This window comes from Scyliorhinus torazame, chromosome 10, assembly GCF_047496885.1.
Source record: "Scyliorhinus torazame isolate Kashiwa2021f chromosome 10, sScyTor2.1, whole genome shotgun sequence".
NCBI classification, from domain to species: Eukaryota; Metazoa; Chordata; class Chondrichthyes; order Carcharhiniformes; family Scyliorhinidae; genus Scyliorhinus; species Scyliorhinus torazame.
In genome coordinates this window covers 109,547,480-109,560,852 of record NC_092716.1, presented here as the reverse complement: position 1 = coordinate 109,560,852, position 13,373 = coordinate 109,547,480, and the positions used below count along the sequence as shown (strand labels likewise).

The following is a 13,373-nucleotide window of genomic DNA, read 5'->3' as shown; positions in this document are numbered from 1 at the left end:
TCTGATTACACCTGGGGAGGTGTCACCTGGCATTGGGATGCAATTGACTGCTGGAAGTGTTCAAGAGGCAGCCACCATTGCATTAGGATGTGGCATACAGGAGTGCGCCACCAGCTCACTGGGAGAGAAAAGCACATTCTGAAGATAAATTCCTCATCCTAGCACCGGTGTGGGGCCAACACAGTCCACTTCAAGCCTGTGCTCCCTCAGAAAGAACCATGTATTCTGCTTTGATTAATGTCCTTTCTTCCTTTGTGTTATCGCAAGCAGGAGCGAATCATCGCAATGGCCTCTTATTATAGTTTCTCAGCACCAGGGCTGCAACCTCTCTAGTCTTCCCAGCCTAATAAGCATTTTATAAAGATCAAGACTTGGGTCATGTAAAGAACAAAGAAAAGTACAACATAGGAACAGGCCCTTCAGCCCTCCAAGCCTGCACCGACCATGCTGTCCGTCTAACCTAAAACCTTCTACACTTCTGGGGTCTGTAACCCTCTCTTCCCATCCTATTCATGTATTTGTTAAGACGCCCCTTAAGCGTCACTATCGTACCTGCTTCCATCACCTCCTCCGGCAGCGGGTTTGAGGCACGCACTACCCTTTGTGCAAAAAGCTTCCCTCCCACATCTCTAAACTTTGCCCCTTGCACCTTATACCTGTATCTCCTAGTGATTGACTCTTCCACCCTGGGAAAAAGCTTCTGACTATCCATTCTATCCATGAACCTCATAATTTGGAAGACTAAAGCTAGATCTTCTAGGAATTTAGACCCCAGTCGTTTTGTCAATAACTTCATTTATCCTATTTGAACACTAATGGCAATATCAAAAATGAAAATGTAATAAATATTATGAAACAATGTTAATTGGTCAGAAATTAGGGTCTGTTACCTTGTTCAATAGATAACAGTATGGCAGGAAAAAGATTGTTGAGGATGCAGGTAAGAATTTCTTCTTTACTCAACATGTTGGGAAGTAATGGATTTAATCAGTAGCAGTAGAAATGATATCCGATTTCCATGTGGGAGCTGCAGAATTTCGCAGCACAGAAGGAAGCCATTCGGCCCATCATGGGTGTCCTATTTCCCTGTAATTCTCTATTTTTGTAGTTCAGAAATGAAAAGCAAGATGGATTCTATTCCTGTTTCAGGTCGGAACTTTCCATGTCCTAAAAACCCCTCAATTCAAATCAATAACCATCGTATCAGATTTCATGGTTGAGAAAATTATTGGTGCACATAACTTGGTACCTGTTGTAAGAATGTGTTTAATTTTCAGGTATAAAGAAAGATTTCAGAAATGGAGATTGGGATGTTCTGGTTGATGTAATTAAGTTTTAAAGAAAAATAAAGTTCATTCAATATATAGTCATAAAATCTTGTTCTGTGCTTTTCATAAATAGGAGAGTAAATGCGAAGCTGAAATCTAAATGTCTTAACGATGGCCCATAGGGAAAATAGCCTCCAAAATAAATATTTCACAGTATAAAACAATGGCAAGATTGCATATATAGGCATCAGAATACAGCTGAAGTTAACAAAAGCCGCTATTGAATGTCAAAAATGCATTTGGAAAAAACAAGATCAGCTGGCATTCCCATGATAAAGTTTTCTAAGTTATGTTAGTGGCCAGAAAAACCACAAATCTTTGAAAGATGGTTAGGATTGAGCAATAAGATATGGCTGAAATGTAAATATATGTATGTGGTATTCATTTCCACTATTGGAAGATGACACAGTTGTAAGTATAAATGCTTTAGATATAAACTCCTTAAATAGAAATGCATAAATGGTCTTAACTTAGTTTGAGGCACTGAGGATTAACTAGGTTGGTGGACATGATAATATTTAACGTTGATACATTAAATGCTGCATAATATTGGAGGTTCTATACAAACCATAACTTTAGTAACTAATAGTTCTTTTGAGGTCTAAACTAGTTTGAATTGACTGGAGAAAGAGCTTGATGCATGCACACGTGCCAAAGTCCATTAATTGTTTTCTAGATAGGAACACGGGAACAAGAGACAGGCATTCACCCCCTTGAGCTCATTCTGCCATTCTGTTAAATTACGACTGATGTGTCTTAACTCTATTTAAGTAAACTTTTCATGGTTTTAATAGGCTTCAATTAAATAATTAAATTGTTGCACAATGCAATTCTACTGAACGATCAATGATTCAAAATACCACAAAGGTTCGAAATAAAATACCTGCTGACATGAATATTTTTCACTTAGAAAACATAGTTTTAGTGAAACTTGGGGAGGCAAGTGATTAATACATAGGAAATCAATGTAATAGAAGATTTAGAAATTATATGGCCAACAAATTTTCTTAGCACTCTTGCACCGCACCCCACCCCACTGATGGTGGTTGGGAAGAGTGTGCAAAGATAGTGGGAAGAGAGGGAGGTGCAGGGAGAGAGGGTATGTATGGGGTAGGAAGGGGGAAGAGCGAGTGCGATGTGTTGGTGTAGACTCAATGGGCTGAAGGGCCTCTTCTGTATTGTATTATTCTGTGATTCTGTGAATGACGCGTAGCACAGGGCCCCACTAACTGTAAACCCGCCACTGCACTTAGCAGTCAGTCTGTCAAGTAGAAATGAGAGCACTCACTGTGAGATCTGATCCACGCCACAGTAAGGCCCTGAATCACTGCCAGAATTATCTACGCTGGACAAGTGTTTGAGGATATGTGCATGATGCACGTTCACATATTTTACACCAACATGAGTGGGCAGTGTAATTGCAGAGACCTTTTTACACTTAACATTTACTGTGCTGAGAATTCAAGAGCCAAGAGTCCTGGTAGAACAGTTATAACTTCAAATTAATTTGAACTATTTTTCTTCCTCCCCACCCAGTAAGCTAATGGTCTTACTCCTATTTAAAGGGACAAGGACGTGGATCTGGAGTAGGCCATTCCCCATGCATGCTCCTGAAAGCTACATCACCGCATTGTCATAACAATGTCTCCACTTAGCTGGTCTTCTGACAAGCCGGTGGTGATTCATTCAGGAAGATTGATTTGTATTGGTGTCTACTGTCACAGGTTGGTTTCGCATGCAATATCCTTCCACAGAATTACTTAATCATTGACTTTTCTAAGGATCACTATCAGCTGCTCACGGTTCAGGGAAAGCATTACATTCATCACTTGCCATTCTGCCAACACGCAACTTAATTGTGAAGCCAATCTCGTAATCTGGCTCGAGGTCAGGCACGATTAATTGTTCAGCCCTCTCAATCTTCTCAGTCACACCTGCATAGGCAGTACTTGAGCATTTGGCCATTCTTGCAGCACAAATGAGAGTTAGTAGGCTACTATTTCACTTTATGATATATTACAGCACAGCCCAATTTTGTGCCCGATCCATCACACAAGTCTACTTTTCACCAAGGATCACGGGAGAGTTTTAACTCTTCAGGAAAAGAGTAGGGAGACTGAGACTAGCTTGACTGTTCTTGTGGAGAGTCAACAATGGCTCAATGGGCCAAATGGGCTCCTTCTGTGCTGTAACCCTTCAATGACTATCACTGAAGCAAAGTCTGACCCAAGACCAGTCTTCTCCACACCTGCAACACCTCGGGTCCAACACCCACTACCATCCTCAATCACATGCACGCCAGCCTCAACATTGTGCACATAAACACAAACGGCAATTAAAAGCATGTTAATTTTTTTTTGGAGCTGCCTTCTTGAACCCCTGCAATCCCTGAGGTGTAGGTACTCCCACCGTGCTGTGTTAGGGAGGAAGTTCCAGGATTTTGACAGTGAATGAATGGCAATATAGTTCCAAGTCAGGATGATGTGTGACCTGGAGGGGAAGCTTCAGGTGGTGGTGTTCCCATGTGCCTGCCTTTGTTCCTCCATATCAGTGGTTCCTAACCTGTGGGCCGTGGAATATTGCAGATGGTCGGTGGTAAGAAACATACAATTATGTGCACCTCTATGTACCATAATCAGTGTTATATTATTACTCAATGTAATTTGCTTTGCAAACATCCTTATGTAATATAATCCACAATGTATTTGAGTGTGCATCATATACCATGAGAAATAGCTGCGTTTTAAAAAATCGTTGATACACAAGTTTGACTCCCGTTCAACGTAGGCGGAGTAAAAAAATCATGATTAAAATGGTTTGTGTATGCTGTGGTCTGCAAAAGCTTTTGATGGCGATCTATGGTCCACATAAAGGAAATGGTTGGGAACAGCTGTTCGATATTGTAACAGTCATGGGTTTGGAAGGTGATTAGGAGCCTTGGCAAGTTCCTGCTGTGCATCTTGTCGATGGTACATACTGCTGCCACTGTGCATCGATAGCGAAGGAAATTAATGTTTGTGGAAGGGGTGCCTATCAAACAGGCTGCTTTGTCCTGGATAGTGTCAAGCTTCGAGTGTTGGAGCTGGACTCATCCAGGCAAGTGCAAAATATTCCATCACACTCCTGTCTTGTGCCTTGTAGGTGGTGGGCATGGCTTTGGGGAGTCAGGAAACGAGTTACTCACCACAGTATTCCTAGCCTTTGACCTGTTCTTGTAACCACAGTATTGATATGGCTAGTCCAGTTCAGTTTCTGGTCAACGGTAATCCCCAGGGTGTTGATCATGGGGGACTCAGCGATGGTAATGTCATTAAATGTCATGGGGCGAAGGTTAGATCCTCTCTTGTTTGAAATGATCACTGGCTGACACTTGTGTGGCATGAATGTTATTGTCAGCCCAAGCCTGGATATTGTCCAGGTCTTGCTGCATTTGGACGTGGACTGTTTCAGTATACAGCGCCTGTTCAAGTACACGGAGTGCGAATGCAGAATGTCCAATTCACCTAACAAGCATGTCTTTCAGGACTTGTGGGAGGAAAACGGAGCAGCCCGAGGAAACCCACGCAGACACGGGGAGAAGGTGCAGACTCCGCACAGACAGTGACCCAAGCTGGGAATTGAACTGGGGTCCCTGGTGCCATGAGGCAACAGTGCTAACCACTGTGCTACTGTGCCGCCCTATTCAGCACTAAACCACTGAGCAATGATCTAATCAATGGAGATGACAAAGGCAACCTCGTCCAACGTTTGCCCAGCAAATTCCTCCTAACTAACACCTTGAGACTGACATCAAAATTGGGAGAGCTGCCCCACAGACTAGTCAAGCATCAGCCTGACATAGTCATACTTTTGGAATCATACTTTATAGATAACGTCCCAAACACGTCTGTTACCATTCCTGGGTATGACCCTTCCCACCAGCAAGACAGACCCTCCAGAGTTTTCTTTTTTAACATATATTTTATTAAAGTTTTCAAACAAAATGTTTCCATTTTACAAATCAACATAAAAATAGAATAGTACAGTAACGGATAAATAACATTATTGAAATAATATAGTGAACTAACAAAGTAGCAAAAAATAGTGCTCCCCCCCCCCCCCCCCCCCCCCCCCCCGGGCTGCTGCTGCTGACAATCTATTTTCCCTTAACGTTCCGCGAGATAGTCAAGGAACGGTTGCCACCGCCTGGAGAACCCCTGAGCCGATCCTCTCAGCGCAAATTTCATTCGTTCTAGTTTTATGATCCCTGCCATATCGTTTATCCAGGCCTCCACGCCGGGGGGTTTCGCTTCCTTCCACATGAGTAAGATCCTTCGCCGGGCTATCAGGGACGCAAAGGCCAAAATATCGGCCTCTTTCGCCTCCTGCACTCCCGGCTCTTCCGCTACCCCAAATATCGCTAACCCCCAGCCTGGCTTGACCCGGATCTTCACCACGTTTGAGATCACCTTTGCCACTCCCCTCCAGTACCGGACATGACCAGAACATGAGTGTGTGGTTCGCCGGGCTTCCCATCCACCTCCCGCACTTGTCCTCCATTCCGAAGAACCTGCTCAGGTCTTGCTCCCGTCATATGTGCTCTGTGTAGAACCTTAAATTGAATCAGGCTAAGCCTGGCACACGAAGACGAGGCGTTTACCCTACTTAGGGCATCAGCCCACAGCCCCTCCTCAATCTCCTCCCCCAGCTCTTCTTCCCATTTTCCTTTCAGCTCCTCTACCATCGCCTCCCCCTCGTCTCTCATCTCCTGATATATTTCGGACACTTTGCCCTCCCCGACCCATACCCCGGAAATCACTATCTTGGATCCCCTGTGACGGGAGCAGCGGAAATTCCCTCACCTGTTGCCTCGTAAACGCCCTCACTTGCATGTATCTGAAATTGTTCCCCGGGGGCAACTCATACTTTTCCTCCAGCGCTCCCAGGCTCGCAAACGTCCAGTCTATAAACAAATCTCTCAGTTTCCTAATTCCTGCTCGTTGCCAGCTCTGGAACCCTCCGTCCATCTTTCCTGGGACAAACCTGTGGTTGTTCCTGATCGGGGACCACACCGAGGCACCCGTCACCCCCCTGTGTCACCTCCACTGCCCCCAGATCCTTAAGGTTGCCACCACCACTGGGTTTGTGGTATACCTTTTCGGGGAGAGCGGCAGCGGCGCCGTCACCAGCGCCTTTAGGCTCGTTCCTTTACAGGACGCCATCTCCAGCCTCTTCCACGCCGCCCCCTCTCCCTCCCTCATCCACTTACAAACCATCGCCACATTGGCGGCCCAGTAGTAGTCGTCCAGGCTCGGCAATGCCAGTCCCCCTCTGTCCCTGCTACGCTGCAGGAACCCCCCTCCTTACCCTCGGGGTCTTCCCTGCCCACACAAAACTCATAATGCTCCTGTCTATTTTCTTGAAAAAGGCCTTCGTATCAGAATGGGGAGACATTGAAACACGAAAAGAAACCTCGGGAGAAGCATCATTTCTAGCGCCTGCACTCTGCCCGCCAATGAGAGCGGCAGCATATCCCACCTCTTGAAATCCTCCTCCATCTGCTCCACCAGCTGCGACAGATTAAGTCTGTGTAGAGTTCCCCAGCTCCTAGCTACCTGGATCCCCAAGTATCGGAAGCTCCTTTCCGCTCTCCTTAACGGCAGGGCGTCTATTCCTCTTCCCTGGTCCCCGGGGTGTATTACAAAAAGCTCGCTCTTCCCCATATTTAGCCTGTATCCCGAGAAATCTCCAAACTCCCTCAATATCTGCATAACCTCTGTCATCCCCTCTACAGGGTCCGCAACATATAGCAGTAGGTCATCTGCGTGACACTCGATGTTCCTCTCCTCCTCTGACCACCCCCCTCCATTTCTTAGAGTCTCTCAACGCTATGGCCAGTGGTTCAATTGCCAACGCGAACAGTAATGTGGACAGGAGACACCCCTGCCTTGTTCCCCTGTGTAGCCGAAAATACTCCGATCTTTGCCGGTTTGTGACTACACTTGCCACTGGGGCCCCATATAGGAGTCTGACCCAACTGACAAACCCCTCCCCGAACCCAAACCGCCTCAACACCTCCCATAAATACTCCCACTCTACCCAATCGAATGCCTTCTCCACATCCATCGCCACCACTATCTCTGCCTCCCACTCCGCTGGGGGCATCATTATCACCCCCAGCAGCCGTAGAACGTTGACATTCAGTTGTCTCCCCTTTACAAACCCTGTCTGGTCTTCATGCACCACCCCCGGGACACAATCCTCTATCCTCGTCGCCAGCACTTTTTCCAGCAGCTTGGCGTCTACATTTAGGAGTGAGATAGGCCTATATGACCCGCAGTGCAGCGGATCTTTATCCCGCTTCAGGATTAGTGATATCATCGCCTCCGACATTGTCGGGGGTAGTATCCCCCCTTCACTGGCCTCGTTAAAGGTTCTCGCCAGCAGCGGGGCCAACAAGTCCACATATTTCCTGTAGAATTCCACCGGGAACCCGTCTGGTCCCGGGGCCTTCCCTGCTTGCATGTTCCCCAGTCCTTTAGTCACCTCATCCACCTCAATTGGCGCCCCCAGACCTGCCACCTCCTGCTCCTCCACCCTCGGGAACCTTAGTTGGTCCAGAAACTGTTGCATTCCCTCTTTTCCCTCCGGGGGTTGGGACTTATATAGCCTCTCATAGAAGGTCTTAAACACCTCATTTACCTTCCCTGCTCTCCGCTCCGTAGTTCCCGTTTCATCCCTAACTCCCCCAATCTCCCTCACCGCTATCCTCTTGCGAAGTTGGTAGGCCAGCAGCCGGCTCGCCTTTTCCCCATACTCATATCTCATCCCCTGTGCCTTCCTCCACTGTGCCTCTGCCTTTCCTGTGGTCATCAGGTCAAACACCGTCTGAAGTCTTCGCCTCTCTCTTTATAGTCCTTCGTCCGGGGCCTCCGCATATCTTTTATCCACCCTCAAAATCTCCCCCACTAATCTCTCCCTTTCTTTGCCCTCTTGTTTCTCCTTGTGAGCTCTAATGGAGATCAACTCTCCCCTAACCACCGCCTTCAGCGCTTCCCATACTACCCCCACCTGGACCTCGCCATCGTCATTGACCTCCAGGTACCTCTCAATACATCCCCGCACCCTTCCACAGACCCCCTCATTCACCAATAGTCCCACATCCAGTCACCAGAGTGGGCGCTGCTCCCTCTCCTCTCCTAACTCCAGGTCCACCCAGTGCGGGGCATGGTCTGAAACAGCTATGGCCGAGTACTCCGTTCCTGCCACCTTAGAGATCAGTGCCCTACTCAGAACAAAGAAATCTATCCGGGACTATACCTTGTGGACATGGGAGAAAAAGGAGAACTCTTTGGCCAATGGCCTAGCAAATCTCCACGGATCCACTCCCCCCATTTGTTCCATGAACCCCCTAAGCACCTTGGCCGCTGCCGGCCTTCTTCCGGTCCTGGATCTAGACCGGTCTAGCCCTGGATCCAGCACAGTATTGAAGTCCCCCCCCCCCCATTACCAGGCTTCCCACCTCCAGGTCCGGGATACGTCCCAGCATCCGCTTCATAAATCCCGCATCATCCCAGTTCGGGGCATATACATTTACCAGCACGACCGCCTCTCCCTGCAATCTACCACTCACCATCACGTATCTACCCCCGTTATCCACCACTATATTCCTAGCCTCGAACGACACCCGTTTCCCCACCAATATCGCCACCCCTCTACTTTCCGCGTCCAACCCCGAGTGGAACACCTGTCCCACCCATCCTTTCCTTAACCTAACCTGATCCACCACCTTCAGATGCGTCTCCTGAAGCATGACTACGTCCGCCTTCAGTCTTTTTAAGTGCGCGAACACCCAGGCCCTCTTAATCGGCCCATTCAGGCCTCTCACATTCCACGTGATCAGCCGGATTGCCCCCCCCGCCTACTAGCCATCCCCTATTCTGGGCCAGCCCCCCGCCTGGGTCCCGCGCACCCACCCATCCCCCAGGCGGCGCCTTCCCGTCCCGACCACCTCTTCTCTTGCCAGCTCCCCCTTGCTCTCAGCAGCAGCAACCCAGTTAGTCCCCCCCACCCCGCTAGATCCCCATCTAGCATGGTTACTCCCCCTATGATGCTTCCGAAAGTCAGCTAACCAACTGATCCCGGCTTCCCCCGTTCTCTCTTTGATCCCCCTGCGTGTGGAACTCTCTTCCTTCCTGCGCCTATCTTCCCGCCATCATCTCCATAGCGCAGGAAAAAAAAAACGCGCTTTCCTATCGGCCCCGCCCCCTATGGCGCAGCTCCCTCATTCCCCATCCCCCCTCTCAGTCCCTTTTTCCACTGGCGCCCACATTTCTCCGTGTCCCCCCATCTATGGGAGAGAAATTCCCCGTCTATCGTTTCAATACTATAAACCTCCCATTCCCCAATTTACACTTCTGTACCACAACCTCGTTGTTTCCCCCCCAACATCAGTCTCTCAGTTCTAGTCCAGTTTCTCTTCTTGGATGAAGGTCCATGCCTCATCCGCCGTTTCGAAGTAGTAGTGCTTGCCCTGATGCGTGACCCACAATCGCGCCGGCTGCAGCAACCCAAATTTTATTTTCTTCCTGTGAAGCACCGCCTTGGCCCGATTGAAGCTCGCCCTCCTTCTCGCCACCTCCGCGCTCCAGTCCTGATACACTCGTATCACCGCATTCTCACACCTGCTACTCCGTACCTTCTTGGCCCAGCTCAAAACAGCCTCTCTGTCCGTGAAGCGGTGAAATCTCACCACTATCGCCCTTGTTGTTCTCCCGCCTTTGGTCTTCTCACAAGGACCCGGTGAGCCCCTTCCACCTCCAGGGGGAACTGATGGGGCCTCAGCTCCCATTAGCGTATGGAGCATCGTGCTCACATAAGCCCCAACGTCAGCTCCCTCCGTTCCTTCGGGGAGACCTAGAATCCGGAGGTTCTTCCTCCTCGAGCTGTTCTCCAGGGCTTCCAGCCTTTCGATACATCTCTTATGTAGCGCCTCATGCGTCTCCGTTTTTACCACCAGGCCCTGTATCTCATCCTCGTTTTCGGCTGCCTTTGCCTTCACTCCACGGAGCTCTATCGCCTGGGCCTTTTGTGCTTCCTTCAGCCCATCGATTGCCAATAACATCGGCGCCAGCACCTCCTTCTTTAGTTCCTCCACACACCGTCGGAGGAATTCCTGCTGGTCCAGGCCCCATGTTGTTTGGGCTCCATCCGCCGCCATCTTGCTTCTTCCTTCTCTTCTCTGCCGCTGCTCCAAAGGATCCTTCGCAATCTGGCCACTTCCACTGGTCTTTTCCATACACACCCGGGGGGGGGGCATCTTCCGTCATCACCCCACACTGGGTTTGGTCTGAAAAAATTTCCGTTGGGGCTCCCGAAAAGAGCCCAAAAGTCCGTTAGAACGGGAGCTGCCGAAACGTGCGGCTTAGCAGTGCATCGCCGCAACCGGAAGTTTCCAGACCCTCCAGAGTTGGCGACGCAATAGCATAGTTAGGAGGGAGTGGTCCTGGGAATCCTCAACAGCAACTCTGGATCCATGAAGTCTCATGGTATTACATCAACGATGGTAGGCAAAGAAACCTTCTGCGGATTACCACCTTCATCTTTTCAAAGGAAATTAGACATAAGTAAAAAATGCTGGCCTTGCCAGCAGCACTATCGTCCTATTAAAGAATTTAAAAAATAGCCTCCCTGCCACCACTCCCGTCCCCAAACTCCTGCACCTCAGCTGATGAATTAGTACTCCTCCACATTGAATATCACTTGGAGGAAACACAAAGGGCAGCAAATTCATGGAATGTACTCTGGGAGGGGGCCTTCAGTGGCTTGGTCACACCATTACTGACTGAGCTGAATAATAGATCTGCCAGATTGTGTCTGCAGCAGGTAATCCGGGAACCAACAAGAGGGAAAAACCTGCGCAATCTCGTCCTCGCTAATCTACCGTCCACAGATAATTCTGTCCCTGATTTGACCCAGTATTGGTCGGAGTAATCGCCACACAGTCCTTGTGGAGACAAAGTTCTGCTTTCATTCAAAAATACCAGCCCCCTCCACGACATTACTGTGTAGCACTACTAGCACGTGAAATGGGATCCAGTAGCCCAAACTGGGCATTCACCAGCAGCAGAATTCTATCAACCACAACCTGTAATATCATGGACTGACTTATTCTTATCAACTTTACTGTCAAAACTGGTTCAATGAGGAGTGTAGGAGGGCATTCCAGGAGCAGCTCCAGGCACACACATAAATGACGTGCCAACCCGATGAAGCGGTAATACATGACTGCATGCATGCTAAACAGCCGAGGTTAACGGTAGAGTTCTTGGCATTGTGGAGGAGCAGAGAGAACTTGGGGTCTATGTTCATACATCTTTGAAAGTTGCCACTCAAGTGGATAGAGCTGTGAAGAAGGCCTATGGTGTGCTCGCGTTCATTAACAGAGGGATTGAATTTAAGAGCCATGAGGTAATGATGCAGCTGTACAAAACCTTGGTAAGGCCACATTTGGAGTACTGTGTACAGTTCTGGTCGCCTCATTTTAGGAAGGATGTGGAAGCTCTGGAAAAGGTGCAAAGAAGATTTACCAGGATGTTGCCTGGAATGGAGAGTAGGTCTTACGAGGAAAGGTTGAGGGTGCTAGGCCTTTTCTCATTAGAGCGGAGAAGGATGAGGGGCGACTTGATAGAGGTTTATAAGATGATCAGGGGAATAGATAGAGTAGACAGTCAGAGACTTTTTCCCCAGGTGGAACACACCATTACAAGGGGACATAAATTTAAGGTGAAAGGTGGAAGATATAGGAGGGATATCAGAGGTAGGTTCTTTACCCAGAGAGTAGTGGGGGCATGGAATGCACTGCCTGTGGAAGTAGTTGAGTCGGAAACATTAGGGACCTTCAAGCAGCTGTTGGATAGGTACATGGATTACGGGAAAATGATATAGTGTAGATTTATTTGTTCTTAAGGGCAGCACGGTAGCATTGTGGATAGCACAATTGCTTCACAGATCCATGGTCCCAGGTTCGATTCCAGCTTGGGTCATTGTCTGTGCGGAGTCTGCACGTCCTCCCCGTGTCTGCGTGGGTTTCCTCCGGGTGCTCCGGTTTCCTCCCACAGTCCAAAGATGTGCGGGTTAGGTGAATTGGCCAATGATAAATTGCCCTTAATGTCCAAATTGCCCTTGGTGTTGGGTGGAGGTGTTGAGTTTGGGTAGGGTGCTCTTTCCAAGAGCTGGTGCAGACTCAAGGGGCCGAATGGCCTCCTTCTGCACTGTAAATTCAATGATAATCTATGATTAATCTAGGACAAAGGTTCGGCACAACATCGTGGGCCGAAGGGCCTGTTCTGTGCTGTATTTTCTATGTTCTATGTTCTATGTTCTATGAAACATGCAATCAACAAAGCGACCCCACAACCAACAAATTAGATCAACATTCCATAGTCCTTCCACACTAAAGTCATGTCAACTAAACCACTTTACAGAAGGAGAAGACTCCACAAACATCCCCATCCTCAGTGACGGGAAGCTAAACATGCAAATGATAAGGCTGAAGTATTTGCAACTGTGTTCAGCCGGAGGTACAGAACGGATGATCCATCTTGGCTTCCTCCCAAGGTCCCCAGCATCATAGATGCCAGTCTTGAGCCAATCCAATTCACTCCACACGATAGCATGAAACAGGAGGAATTTGATATAGCAAAGGCTGTGTGTGGGAATTGACAATATGGACAATGGGTGTAGCAACCTTGTGCTCCAGAACTAACCACATAACCACACCCCTAACCAAGCTGCTCCAGTACAGCTATAACACTGGCATTTACCCAATGTGTAAAATTTCCTCGGTATGTCCTGTACACAAAAAAACAGGACAAATTCTGCCCGTTCAATTACTGCCCTATCAGTATACACCTGATCATCAGTAAAATGATGAAAAGGGTCACTAACAGTGCTGTCAAGCGGTACTACTCAGCAAAATCCAGCAGTGATGCTGTTTGGGTTCCACCAGGGTCCCTCAGCTCCTGGTCCCGTTGCAACCTTGGTCTAAACATGGAGGTCTAAACA

At 48.3% G+C, this 13,373-nt stretch overlaps 1 protein-coding gene across 4 annotated transcripts in view; it reads right to left on the bottom strand.

Annotated features, from left to right (window-relative positions):
- vac14 (vac14 homolog (S. cerevisiae)) overlaps positions 1–13,373 on the bottom strand; it is a 442,569-nt gene that overhangs the window by 288,937 nt on the left and 140,259 nt on the right. The gene's annotated exons all lie outside the window — the stretch shown is intronic.